Raw genomic sequence first — 15,954 nt, 5'->3', positions numbered from 1 at the left:
ATCGTAACACAATCTTTTTATACACAAAAATTATGGCGAAACCGCTTCCTTAACCCCATCTTCAGTGAAAAATTTCTTACCACGTAGTTCTTTTTTCATTTTTTCAAAGAGGTAATAATAACTTGGAGCAAGACCTGGACTATAGGGTGGTTGATTTAAAATATCGCAGCCTAAGTTATGCAGTGCTGCCAGAGCAACACGTCTCTTGTAAACAGTAGCGTTGTCATCCAACAACAGGACACCTTTTGACAATTTTCTTCTTCTTTCCTCTTTTATGGCTTCTTTTATTCTTTTGTAACTTTTTTGAACTGTTTTGAAATTGAACCACAGTATTTCTCCGTTAGAGAAACACCTTTATCCTTGTAATCTATGAATAAACTTCCTTCTGAGTCCCAAATGTTAGCTTTAACTTTGCAATTCTGGCAATTATTAAGTATTGGATTTTGTGTCGATATTACTCTTATTGTTTATTCGCTTAGTACCGGAACAGTACAAAGATGATGACGCCATCTTCCGAATGGTTAATGCCTATTCATTTACGTTTAGTCGGTCACTATCTTTATTATCTGTTTTGCAGAGTAACAAATTACTGTTATCATTTAAATGTGAGCTTCTAATTATTTTATAAGATTGTATCGTTCTTATTGTGATTATTATTTGTTGAAGTACCGGAAGAGCATAAAGATGGAGATACCATCTTCCGAATAGTTAATACTAATTTTCTAACTGGTCAGTCGCCATCTTTCTCATGTATTGGCGGGGTTATTGTCCTATAAATATGATAATTTGTAAATGAAGAAACAGTTGTTTTTTAGTAATTATGCGGCTGGCGTTGCTGCTCGATAAGTGGCGTATAACGTATTCAATGTTGTTAAAATTATGTATTTTGAATGAATAACTATAGTTTTGAAGTGAGAAATAAATGTTGCGTTGAGTGTTTTCATTCGGGTTCTACACAAAGACTATCGCCATGAGTTTTCTGACCGGCTGTGATCATTTAAACTTCTTTGGTGGTGCTGTACCCGTTTTATGCAACGGTATTGTTTGGACTCCGGCTCATAATGCTGAATCAAATTTCATCATCAGGAACAATTTGATTGGAATCAATACGTTCTTGTCTTCATTGCAGAGGCTTAAAAATGCACGAAAACATTTCAGACGCTGTTGTTTTTGAGATTGGTTGAGCACTTGCGGTACTCATTTTGCACTAACCTTAAAAAATTAACCTAACCTAACCTTGAAAATTTTGTTTCCGATACTTTAACAATTTCTGCAAATTCTTTCTTTTTTAGTCGAGCATCTTCCTATAATAAGTTTTCTATTTTTTCAAGTTCTGGTGTGGTCAACTTATCGGGGCGACCCGGCTTTGGATAGTCTTCAAGTGTCATTGTCCTGCTTACACAAATAATTAAACGTGTAAACTATTGTTTTTCCTGGAAAAGTATTCTCGTAAACCAATGACATCTTATTCAGTATGGTTTGAATAGACTTTCCTTGGTTGGTAAGGAATTCATTACCGCGCAATATCCGATATTTCGCCATTTTTTGCACCTCGTTCCCGATTGAGTTGTTTGGTCAACGAAAATTCAAGCATTAATAATCTGATTACAACAAACCTCCTTCCGCTAAAACCACCCCTAAAACCGCTACCCTCTTCTCGTATTACCATTCCGCAAACTTAAAAACGCACCCTCGTGTCTAATATTGTGGTAACTCGAGACTCCTTCAGCAAAAGTTTTCAATAATAAAGATATACTTCAGTAAGTCTACTACGTACGACATCTATGAGTACGATTGTCGGTACGATACACAAGACTCTTTAGTTTTTTCGCCTGTTCGTGGCATTCAGAGCTCGTCAAGCTATCGGGTCACACAATCGCACAAATAGCTATATTTAATTTTATTTCTTTTCATCTTGGAGTCTCATTGAGATCGTTGCTAGGAATTTGTTTTTGATGATGTGATGTGCAATTTATGTGAGTTTTCATTTTGATTGTGGCGGGATTAATGAACAAGGCTACCGAAAGCTTGGTGGTCGTAGATCTCATTGGCAATGTTCCACCTTTAAGCGATCTAATAAAGCAACTAGCAGAACTACTGCTTCACCTGGTCCGCTGAAACCTCAACGCTCTCTAACCCTAGAGTACGACATGCAGTCGTTTGAAAACTATCAAACACAAATTCCCGCCCCACTAAAATTTGGCTGCTGACGTTGAGTTAATAAAGAAAGTTGTTAAACAATTAAAAGTGGATGTAGAAAGTCTTACCAACAAAATCAAATTGCTGAAAGAGAAAGTGCATATAGTAAAAACTTCAAAAACGAGCTGAGTTCACTAAACTCACAAGTGGGAGCACTTCAAGATGAGATGCATACAAAGAAATAATGTGCCCGAACAGATAATGTTGATTGTAAAACAAAAGGTGACGGAGAATATTATTGGTATCGTCAAAAACGCATCAAACGCCAAATCTACCTTGGTGTCTTTTATTAACGAAGAGGACTTTGTGGCAGTGGCTCGACTGAAATCGTTTACTCCAGTTGTAATTGTATCACAAGGATCACATAAAATATAAGCAATTGCTGGCCAAAGCGACAGCACTCACAAGAGAAAATAATATTCAGTATTTTTGGGCTAAGCATGTCGAAATCTTCACCACGATGAACACTATATCTCCAGTATTAACCACCATGAAGGAGGGTGACTTGAAAAAAATTAGTGCCAACTTAAATAATTCAGGACTTGATGAAGTCACTTACTACGTATTCGGTCAATTTCTATTTTAGTTCATCTTCCCTTCGTCTTTTTTTATTGTATTTTAGGTTTACCAAAGTTTGCACAGGATCCGTATTTATATTTTACTTTTTGCCGCAAATAACACATTTTATATTATAGGTCACTATCGCAGTTGTTTTTCAAATCACCAATGGTAGCTACCCGCTCTTTGAGCTCCCATGAAACTGCGGTTGTTATTGTACAATCGGTTGCCTTCTAATTTGCCGTGCAAGTTATTTCGAACTAACCTGCCTAGCATTTATTATTAAAATTATTTGTATTGTTTTATGCTTTGATTGCTTCGTACAAATAATTTAATTTGTTTACCACGTGTTTTTCGTGTTAGGTTATTCATTCATATTCGTTTCATAACAAAGCTTGAATTTTACTTTTTATACTTAAGGGAATTCAATTCATTATTTTCGTCATTTTATTTTGTTGTCGTTTTGGGAAATTTAAATAGCTAAGGGATCTATTATCAAAATGTGAGGGATCGAGAAGTAAAACGGATGTTTTTAAGTTATTTAAAATTAAACAACTACGATATTATTCATATAATGAAACTTGACTTTTAGATAGAATATTGGATAATGAACTTTTCGATGAATGCTATGTTGTGTGGTGAAGTAACAGGAATTATGCAAGAGCAAACACGGGATCACAGGAACTATTTGCAACGCGACGGGATATTTTCGTTACTTTTAAGCCACATTAGAAATCTAGTACAGAGGATTTATGGTTCGCAATTCTTATAACTACAACTTTAAGGGACTAGTCAAAGCGGAATGATACGCTTAATTTAAATATTTGTACTATTTATTTATGTTACGAATATTTGGGTTATAATTTTGCTACGCAATTATTTGCTTTTAACGAGAAACTCGTGTCGATCATTGACGATAACCCCTTGGAAAAATATGTAGTATTGGGGGAGATTAACATGAGTATTATTAATTAGAGTACATCTGGACGTGGACCTGAAGTTAAACTTTGTAGTCAAATACCCATTGATTTTGTTAAAACTATATACAATGTTTTGACCTGGATCAATTTAATTTTCTTAACAATAATTATGATCGAATATAAGACTAAGGGGTGTAGTTCCGAAAAATCCATACCGCTTTTTTTCTTGAAATTTCGTATATCTATGTATTTTGACTCGCTGATTACGAATATGATAGTTAAAATTGGCGCAAATAATATCATTTTCAAGGTCAAAATTAAAAATAAAAATTGATAAAAAACTCATTTTCACCGGTTTTTCTACGCTATCTCAATAAATATTGATCTTGGAGAAAAATGTTTCCCATAGAAGTGGTAAATTATCAAAAAATACACGTTTTATGTCTTGTACATTTTTTTTCTAAAACAATTTTTTTCCGAGAAAAATGGGAAAAACGGTCGTCACCGCGGAAAGGTTGGAGTGTCTTCAAAGCGTAGCGTAGCTTTATTGTTTTTTCAATACTCGGTTACGTTGGTTTTTTTTTTCCTTTTTTTAAATTTATCGTTTTGTATTTTTTTTACTATAATTGTTTTGTTGTTTTTTTCAAAACTAGGCTTCGTTAGGTTTTTATTTCTTACATTTTTTTTTTTAAATTTTTCTTGTTTTTTATTTTTTTTTATGTATGGGGATAACTTCGTCGTTTACCAATTTTGATTTTGAACCAATTTTGATTATTCTGTTTTTTTTCGGAAAGGAGATATCCTAAGTGTGGTACCATGATAAGGAAATCAGGATCTGATGATGGGATCCCAGAAAAATCGAGGGAAACACTCAAAATCTGCATAACTTTTTACTGGGTATACCGATTTTGATGATTTTTAATTTAATCGAAAGTCGATGTTTATCGTGTGGTCACATTTAAATTTCATTGAGATCTGATTACAACTTTTGGAGTAATCTTTGATAACTCTTTTTACTTGAATATTTTTTCGTCTACTTACGTTGTATTACTTGTCGATGTAAAAGAAGTCGGTTTTTTTTAAAGAAAGATTAAAGTCATTTTGAGATAACTAGTAATAAATTGATGATGAATTGATGTCATTTTGAGATAACTAGTAATAAAAACAGTATAAATGCAAGAAAAGATGAAAATATTCTAACTTCAAGTTTTTGACTGCGCGAAGCAGAAGTTTCTTTTTTGGCTTTAGCATTCATACATTTAACAAAATCTCTCAGACGATTTTACGATTGTTAAACAATTAGCTTAAAAGTCATATGTAAAAATAATTTCGTAGATAAAGCATATAATAAATATAATTATGATCATGTGTGTGTAGACTCAGTAACTTAAGATATTTTATGGAAGATGACTGATTGCATTTTTTTAAAAAAACATCTAAAAAATTCTAATTATTTAAGGAATTTTATATATAAAATAATAATAATAGCTTTATTTAATTCCACAATAGTAAATCTACTACAATAAATGCAATTTAATCTCCTAATGTGGACCTCCTCGGGTCAGAAGCCTCCACCAAAGAATAACCCTTATTATACTGTATGTAATATATTTATGTTCTGAAATACAGTTTCACTTTTACGAATAACATTTCATTTAGTGTAAAAACAAAGTAGTCGAAATAGTTTCAATATATTTATATTGAAACTATTTCGACTACTTTGTTTTTATTTATTTTTTTATATTAAAAAAATCATAAATAATATTGATTTTTTTTTCTAATATCTATTGATTTTTCTTTCTTTTTTTTCACAAATATTTATTGATTTTGTTTTCTTTTATTCTTTTTCTTTTTTAATTTCTTAAACGAAAATTCTTTGGAGGGTTGTGGTCTGACTCTCCCGTGGTGGGAGATAAGTGGAGAGTAGTCCGGCTGTCTGTTCGATTTTAGGTTAGTTTCGGTTTTTCAAGTATGTAATATCTCTCATATTAAAAGCTTTATTTTTCTTCAGTGAATGTCCGTTGTTGTGTTGAGCTTTTTGGTTATCGAAGTGCGGTGGTATTAAGTCCGGTGACTCAGACAGGTTCCTCTTACTTATTGGCTAGCGGTAGTTACTCTTATTATTAGACAATACTATAAGTTTATCGCACTTTATAAAAGAGGTATTGCCTACTTCTTTTTCCTTTCGTAGTTGAGCTTGTGATTCCTTGTGCTTATTCAGGACTCCTATAGGGTAGTATCCTTTTATATAGTATGGCGTATTCTGCATGCACGATTTATTTTTCGAAACCTTAAGTTTGATACCCATTGTCGAAAATTTTATTATAACTGGCCTTATTCTTTTCTCCTTTTCTTCATAGTCTTCTAATCGCTTCGATGTGCGATCCATCGCATGGGAGTTTAATAATAATAATATAATAAAAATCATTTATAATATCTTCTAATTCATGGTAGGATTTTTCGCATTCTTCCACACCAAACATGACAAGGTTTTAACATCTAATATGCCTTTCTAGGATGATAATAATAATAATAATAATATTCTTTATTGCACACCATTAAAAGATACAAACAAAACTAGTATAATTAGAGGAAGATGTACAAAGGCGGTCTTATCGCTAAAAGAGCGATTTCTTCCAGACAACCTTTGGGTATAGTACAGCGTATAGGAAAGCGGTTAGGAAGTTAGTAGCGGTTCCTGTTTTTTTTGGGTAGAGGAATGAGTTGAGAGTCTTTCCAGCAGGCGGGAAAGGTATTGGAAGTTAAGCATTCATTGAAAATGTGGGTTAGGACAGGTAGAACAGAATCTATAATAGGGATGATCATGTTACGACTGATGGGGTCAGAACCCACCGCGTTTGAACTTACAGCTAAAATGCTCGCCTTGACATCACATACGGATAATTGTAGAAGGTAAAGGAGTCCTAATGGCAGAAAGATGGTTGAGAGTATTAGCCTTTGTCGTATCGTCTAAAGTGACAGTAGATGAAAAGAACTTATTAAGATTATTAACATCAACAGAATTTGAAGCAATTTGTTGTTTGATTTTGTTTTTTTGTTGCAGCGATTTCGATATTTTTTATATTTCCCCAAGCCCGTCCAGGCTTGGATCTAATTTATACCGAGTTCTAGCAATGTTCTTCAACTGCTGTAGTGTTCTGATTTCCGTTGTTAGCCAAGGAGCAGGGAGATGTTTCATACGTACTGGTCGAATAGGAGCATGTTTGTCAAATAACTGGATCAGCTGAGAATTAAAAATAAGTAGTTTATCATTTACCCCTGACGCAATAAATACGTCAGACCAGTCTAATTTAGCGGCATCTTTACGTAAAAGATCAAAATTAATGCCACCAAAATTGCGCTGCAGAAGAATTATTGGCTTAGCTTTAGGCGGCCGGACTTTATAGGAAAGAAATATGAGATCATGGTAAGAAAACTCTACGGCTGTGCACTGACCATGCTTTTCAACATGGTCAAGGGAGGAGACAAGTATTCAATCAAGGAGAGTGGGAGAACAGTTAGGAGAGGAGTGAGTGGCATTCAGAGGGAGGACGTGCATGTTGGCAAAATTAACAAGAGAATGGAGTCGCGAAGCTCTGTAATCTTGCTTTAACAGACAGGTGTTAAAATCACCCATCAATACCGTGTGACTATATTGAGGACTGTAGACTTCTAAAAGACTTTCAAACGATGCAAAATAGTCAACAGCAGATGATGGGCTATAATATACACCTAAAAGGATCTGTGTTGGAAAGAATTATTTCAAGAAACAGGTGATCTGGGCTATGACCATCGCGAGACGACGATTTGTTGATAATGGTAAAAGGAATGTGCGAGCGAAGGTAAATGGCAACGCCACCCCCAGCGCGCCCAGTGAGGGCAGGAAAGGTTTAAGCCAAGATTCGCTTACCAGAATCGCATGAATATGATTATTCTGAAAAGATGTCAGCATATCGGGAAAGTGAGCAGGAATACTCTGCGCATTAATATGAACAATGTTAAGATTCCTCGAAACATCAAGAAATTTATGATCAAGATTATCATAGAGGGTAGTTATACTGAGAAAACTAAGTCATCACTATACACTTCAGAGGAAGAAGTAAACGAGTGAAACGTGTCGTCAATGTCACTAGCCATGTGAATAATAAATAGTAAAATATAAAAAGCAAAAAGATATAAGTGATAATAATAATAATAAAATACAACTGTTTAAAATAGTGTCCATACACCCACCCGCCAGCTGTAGAAAACAGAAAAAAATAGAGACAGAAGACATTTACACCGTAGACTTTACACATAAAATCAACAAACAAAAATTAGATTTATATAAAAAAAAAAAAAAAAAAAACGAAATTATAACAATGATAATGAAATTATAACAGGTGTTATGATAGTACGAAAGTATATAAATTAGAAATAACAATTCACACCAAACTACATTTAACTTATCCTTTTATATAATAATGCAAACAAAATTAAAAAAACAATTAAGAGAAAAAAAAGAAAAATAAAAGAATTGAGTAAAAAATTAATAAGTGGAAACCTTAATAAAAACGAGTTTCCGAACGTTTTGCTTCAAACATCTGTCACATCAATGTCAACCCGTTATTTGAAGTTTGACACAAAAGTTATATAAAAGTAAACAAACAGTAAACCTTTAATCTATCTATAATATTTAAAATTTTAAAAGTAAGAAAGTGAGATAATATAGTGGATCTAACTCTAAATATGAATTTGAAAAGGGAAAATAAGTTATAGTTAAGAATCAAACAGTAACTGACAAAAAGGGATATTAAATACAAGAAATAAAACATAAAAAAAAACAATAAGTTATTTTTTTACTGTCTCTTCGCTCGTGGCACAGTCACTTTCACTACGTTAGTTTTGGATGTCTTCTTCTTCATGACCTGGAGATTTTTGTGAAGCGGAACTAGGAATACTGTCAAGGTCCGACATACATTCCGCTTTATGATGCTGTCCATCCGCTGACAAAATATGGATGCAATCGTCTCGTGTCCAGCAGCTATTTATGCCAAAGAGCCGTCTCGCTTCTAAAAACACCTGGTGCCGGGTTTTAGTAAGGAACTCAGATTGTGTAAGCCTGGTACCCTTGAGCTTTGTTTTGGTGAACCACACCCTGTCACTTACACCAGCATCAGCAAACTTTATTACTATCGGCCTAGGTTTCTTATCTATTGAGCGATCTAGGCGATAGTACTTCTTAATGCAGCTACTGGAAAAATTCGCTAAAGTCAGATGCTCAGCCACGAGGGAAGTGATTCTGGCGGAAGTGTCTTCAGACTTCTCTTCAGAATTAACTACTTCTCTTCTGGACTAAAAGCATCTTACGTCTTCTTGCCATCTCTGAACGGTCCACATCTCTCATTAGAAAGTCTACTTGATGTTGAAGCAAATCAAGTGCCGAGAGAATAAACGTTTTGAAATTGCTAAACTCAGTAGATAAAGATGCAGGTGAGCCTCCCTTCTGAAATTCGCTCATTTTTGAGTGGAAAACTTCAGAAAGATTAGTTATTGACTCCTTCATGGATTCCATAGTTGAGGTGGTGTTTATCTTTTGTGTCTAATTTGTGTAAATTTCTAGGATAACACTTGTTGGTGGGTGATGCCACTTAAATAGAAAAAAAAAAAACTAAAATAAAAAAATTAAATAATATGCATAAAAATAGCCGAATACAAATATTAAAAGTATTTTTCGGTAATAAAAAGATTACACTATCAGAAATATACGTATGGTTAGTTTCACTCCTACCCGCGAAAAAAATATATATAATAATAAAATATATATAGAATGTTTATTTTTGTGTTTTGTTCTTCTGTTTTTTTCTCCAAAATAGCATTTTTCTGATCTAGACTGTTGAATTTCTCATTTATATTATTGTTTATTGTATTTTTTAATGCCATGTCTTGTTGCATTTGTAGTAACATTTGTTTTATTTCATCCATGGTGAGTAAAAAAACGTGATATTTAGCGACCTCTATAAGAATGTATTACAAAGGTACGCTTAGTACCAGATGAAATGTGGCGCGCGGTGCGTGGCGCAAGCTCTAGTCTTTTTCGTTTTGGAAGTTTCAACTAGTAATGATAGATGGCGTTGCTGGTAACATACTTATGGGATCGATTATTCACAAAGAAGGTAATCAAATCGTTGAGTCCTTATTTTCATCACTGGAGATAGTTTATTGTTATGTTCGTAGTCTTTTTATAGTTTTCACTCCCAACATTAGTATTGTGCTATGGATAAGTTAATTAATTATATTTTAGAGGTTTACAAAAGTCATTATCGTTGCAACGTATTTTTACACTATTCAAGCTGTTTTACAGCTCTTTCACTGATAACTTCAAATGATCCTAGTGATTTTAAGCACTATTTATAATTTTCTTACACTGTTTCCACTATTTTTACCACTTATTTATTTTTAAGAATAATATAAATAATAGTACGATGTGAACCGTGGCAACGTGGCACCCCCCTACGAATTTTATTTATAAGATAGGTAAATTTGGTAGTTTTATGTTCTTAGTAAAACTTTCAAAGCAAAAGTTATTTTAATTCTTTTGGGTGCATTTCAAATAAATCTTTTTGTAAACATATTTCTACTTTTAGTCAAATTTTTACTTTATATTCATTGCTGGACAGCTTTCTCTATCTGGTTTTCTCAGTAAGCCCTTTCATTTGATAACCAAAATGCAGAAAAGCATAAAACACTTATTTCACGATCTTTACAAGTCTGCGACATTAGATTTAGAGTAACTTCAGTTTATTTTTTGAGTTACGTTCGATATCGTTATTCTTATATATATTTATATATAGTACGAATATATTCGCCAAATTAAATCGCGGTGGAGCAGCGTGGTGGATTAAGCTTCGATCCTTTTTCTACATGAAGAAAGAGACCTATGTAGTAGGTTACGGGCTAGATCGTGACTGTGGTACATGCATAATTATGTAAAAAGTCTGTCTTCTTTATAATGCACACGTTCCCACGCCACCTGTGAGGTAGTGTAATTGGCGCGTTTTTTGACGTTGTTTCCCCGGTAGGACTATTCGATTTATTGTGATCCTGTCACATTCGCCACTACTCAACATTTGGTTAGGGTGAAATGTACCGAATATTTCGTGATAAGTAGCACTTTTGAAATAATTTCGCCACCATTGGAAGCCATTCTATGAAATGAATGAATAAATCAATGAATAAATTCATTATTTCGCCATCAAAGTAGCGAACTAACGTCTAATGCGGCGTTGCATTTTTCCTTTTGACCCATACGTATTCTTAAGAGTCTTAAATAGCATGGGTGCTTCAATTAATCGAGCCACATCATCTTCTTCGACTGGCGATTGGCCAATATGGCTCGAAATAGTCGAATGTGACCTGCCAGAAATTTATCACGAGTCGATCGTATTTCGCACCATTGTTTTCTTCCGACTTTTTCAGCCAATACTCGACCAACGACGCCATGATTGTCGCCGAGTATTTTGTCAAATTATGTTTCACTTCCGAGTCCGTTAGTGTAAAAATATTTTCCAATCAAGTTCGATGGATACATTTGACTACTTCTAGAACGTAGTCGTGTTTTTGTATCGACAGGTAACAAAGACATTCCGCTAAAATGATCTTTGATACGTTACCTGTGAGGAAGAATTTTTTTTGTTACAAAATCCAACGATTGAAAAAAACTTTCAAACAATGTTGTCTTTCTTATGAGTTATATGAAATAATTGTAGAAAAATAAAACAAAAAAAACTTAAATTCTAAAAAATACGAATTTTGAGCTTACATACCCAGTAAAGATAGCATTGAATAACATGGTATAAAAGTCCTTCGTGAACCAATCGGTCGGCAACTTGGACAATAACGGCAGTACCGTTTTGGCTAAAAACAGGATGGGTATTTTTTTTAATTTGGTAATTTATCTCAAAAAAAGTTGTCCAAAATCTTGACGTTTTTTAAAGAACTCAGAGGTCGTTAGATGAGCAATGCCTTTCTTCTCAAACTATGCATCCCATACCTAAAATATAAAGGATGCTCTTAGGTTTTTATACATACATATTATAACAATAAAATACGTATTATTCCCTTCTGAAAGGATTTTAACTAGAGGCAAAGCTATATTTTTTATATTTTTACAAAATTATGATACGGTAAGGGAATCTAGAGAAAACGTAGGAGCTTCCGAAGAATGGCATATAGCTTATCTCAACATGACTCATAAGACGCAACACAGCCACGCAGTTCCGATCATCGACAAACCCACGTTCCTTCGACACGAGCACTCGGCCGAAGCGCAAGCGAGTGCTGAGATATTCAGCCGTGGACGTCACGCTCGCATATACGCACCCGCACGCGCTATACCAGCACGCCCTGCGAGCGTAAAATTATAAAAATTAAAAATCACCTTCCTCTTCCTTTCTCTTTCCTCCCCTAGTCGAAATTTTGCTTTAGATGCAGTCGAGAAATGCTGGTACTATTGATACGGCTCTCTCTGTGATTTTTATTTTATTTTTATTTTTTTATAAGGTTTGGCAACAGTTGCTTACATTGATTCATTAATATTTAACATTTAGAAATAATATATTATACACAAATGAAACGACTACTTATAGGCTAACACCATATGCAAAAATTACAATTTCACTTACAAATAGTATAAACAATAAAGTATTATTATAAAAAAAATGCAGATAAACATTATACATCAAAACTAAAATCTCAAAAAGATTTAACAACCGGACGTAACCTTATTTTTACACAAACTAGGTTGCATCAGATAAGACAATAAATAAGTAATAATCAATTAATATCAATTAAAGCTTAAGAATTACTTTAAACCATCAATATTCAATATATTAAGAAAAGAAAATCAATAAACAACAACAAAACACAACTCTTTACATTTCACAATTTATAGAAACAATAAATAATATTAAAAATCATGTCACTCATGGCAAACTAATTTTTAAGTCTCGTTTATATTTATACAAATCTAAAGCTTTAGATTTCCGTTCCAGCGCCATCGACAAAAATATTGTCTTTTCATCAAAACTTTGCCGTTTCATCCGTAAAAAAATTACCCTCATGCGCCTAAAGAAGTTTCACTTCAACAATCGGTCTAGCCATTTTAAACCGGTTTTGAGCCCTCTTGCGATACTTTACTGTTGTCATGGTGCCCCTGGTCCACTAAGAACGGAAATAAAAAAACCAGAGTACCATGCATTGAAAAGATTTATAAAAATAACTCAACCCGGTGAGGTAGATGAAAAATTGATATTTATGGGCTGGGTTGAGCACTTAATTCACACAAGTTCCAAAGTAGTCGATTCAGATACTCTCCTGCGTTTCGCCGTGTAGATGGTGATCCCGGAAGTTCCGGGAGGGACTTCTTTTTCTATCTTGTTCCTGGCTTTTGCTCTTTCTTCGGCAGTCCCGAACCCCATCGGAGATCACGTTTTTGTCCCTAGCTTTTCGGACCTCTTCGTTCTTTCCACAGTCGTTTTTATGTTATTCAGGACGCCATCCCCTGATTTTTAATCGTCCGTTGACGATACCACCACAGAGTGTAAAGCTGCAGGCCTCGAAACTGCTGTGGCCCAGCCGCAGTCACACTGGCATAACTTCTTTTATACATTTCGGCGGAGTCGCTGTATTTTGCCATTTGCTCCTGGAGAACCTCTATCCTTCTGTTGCTCTCTAGGAGCAGCCGAGAGTGCTCTTCTAGCTTTTTGCTTAGCGCCGGATCTGGGATCGCCGCAGGCGCGGGGCCAGCATTCTTGGCTACCGGAATTTTTGGATTTTGACGTAGCGAAGTTTGATTTCTCGATCAGCTTCTTCGCTGTTTGCATTCTACTTTTTGTCCTTTTAGTCTTGATGAACTCTGGGGAAAATCAGTGAGGACTGCAGGAGTTCAACTCCTTTTGCGATTCTGCTGTTCCTGTCGTGCTTATAATTTCTTTTTCTGTAGCGTGGTCGGGTGTCTAGACAGTGTCCGTTCCCGATGTAAAACAACTCTTGTGCGAGTTATCAGCCTTTTTTCTGCGTTTTTTGGGTATGGCTTTTTGCACCGAATCAATGTCAAAGTGGGTGGGGTGGCAGGGCAAACATTTCGGAGATGCCAGGAGTCAGAGAGGCAAAAATTTCGACGAATAGTATAAAATAGGAAATTATAATTTAATTAGTCGAAAGGTTAAAATAAAACAAAAAATAAAAATAAAATGAAGGATGGCACTTCCAACTTCCGTCGAGCCTCGCGTGATTGTGTGTATGATTTAAAATACGACTTCGTTGTCTTGGATGTTCGGCTCCGTTGGATTTAAAGGACGTTACAAAGCCGACCCATGCATTGTCGTCCAAACTAAACGTGTGTAGAAAATTTCAGCTTAATCAGTTGAAAATATGTAGGTATATGCTTCGAAATTGAGATGCAGGATTTGCAATTTAGATTAGTAGAAATATCCGTGGGTAGCAAAAATTAAAAAAATAAAATAATTTACCGCATATACATCCGATCCGTGAATAGAGAGATCCTACAATGAGAGAGATTCAAGGAATAGCTTCAATTTGTCCCACAACCATTTATTGTGTTTCTCCGTAGCTGAGTAACAAAATATTTGAATGCCCTCAGACTACTTGAAAGGATACGTTCAGCTTCCATTTCAATTTCAACCTCAGCTGAATTGTAAAGACTGTAAGAAAAAAGAAAGAAAAAATGCGGTACAATCAAAATTTTATTTCAAACATTATACCACACCAGCACCATTTAAAGCTAAAGTTGACGATTTATTGTATACATTTCACACAGGATAATTTAATATAGTGAAGCATGGAATTTAGTATGAAGTATTACTAATTTTTCACTGAGCGTTCTTTCTGGATTGCCCGATAGCTTGTTTTTTTTTTTCTTTATTGGGAAACAAACAGCACAAAGAATATAATTCGTTCATGAAACATAAAAAAAATAATAATCAAGCCAACAAAGTTTCCACTTAAAACTATGAACAAATAAATGAGACAATACAATAAATATAATTATACATACTACACAATACAATAAAATATAGTTGTACTTAGGACGTATATATAACATTATATACATTATACAAATCGAACACTACTACACTATATTTCGATTAGTTTTCTTTTTCCCTTTCAAAAAGTATTTGTACTCATTGAACCCACTGCTGAACAAGTCGATGTCATTATACCGGTCGTCATAGACTTTATATGACCTTGCGAGAAATGAGTTGCCACAATACCTTGTCCGAGTGACAGAGGGGGAGAAAGTTGCTCGGGATCTTGTGCAATAACTGGGGCACCTAAACGATACCCTACTAAGTAGGTACTGAGAGTCTACCAAACCATTAATCAATTTGTAAAGAAAAAGCTGATCTCTGTGTTCTCTACGATTTTCAAGGGAAGCAAACTTAGAAAAACAATAAGATCCAAATTTGACTTTCAACCTTTTAACGAATTTATTTTGTATTCCTTCAAATATGTCTATGTATTTCTTATATTGAGGATTCCAAACGGTAGATGCGTATTCCAAATTTGATCTAACATATGCATTATACAGGAGAATTAAGGTCTGAGCATTTTTAAAAACCATCCCTTGCCTAAATATAAAGCCCAACATTCTATACGACTTGGTTGTTATCTTGTCTATATGCTGGTCAAAAATGAGCTTGCTATCCAACTGAACTCCCAGATCCCTTACCTCCGTAACTCTTTTTAAACTGGCATTAGGGATTGAGTAATTATACAAAATATGTTCTCTTTTTCTCGAAAATGTAATTGTACAACATTTTTCTAAATTCAAATACAAGCTATTCAATCTACAGTATTGTTCAAGTCTATTTAAATCATCCTGCAATTCATCACAATCTTTTTTATTCTTTATAATTTTAAAATTTTTTATATCATCCGCATATAATATTAAATTTGAATTATGAGCAATATCAATATGTCTGACTTGCAGAACGATATTATATCGCCCAACTTACTGCCAGGCAAAGCGCTCTGAAAAAGAATCACATAACATTCATGTTAACATCATAGGTTGAATAATTTGTATATTATGTTTGTGAAGTTTTACTTAACTAGAAATATTAGCGTCCTAGTTCGTTCACCGAGGAATGTTGAAAGCTTTAATATAATGTGCTCTACTAAACCTATGCAAAGGAAAAAAAACTGCACTGTTGGATAGCTTCCACAAAATTTATGGTATCATTCGTATTCGGATTGTCTAAAGATCGTTCATAAT

Source organism: Melitaea cinxia, chromosome 9, assembly GCF_905220565.1.
Source record: "Melitaea cinxia chromosome 9, ilMelCinx1.1, whole genome shotgun sequence".
Taxonomy (NCBI): domain Eukaryota; kingdom Metazoa; phylum Arthropoda; class Insecta; order Lepidoptera; family Nymphalidae; genus Melitaea; species Melitaea cinxia.
This window is presented reverse-complemented; position numbering follows the sequence as displayed.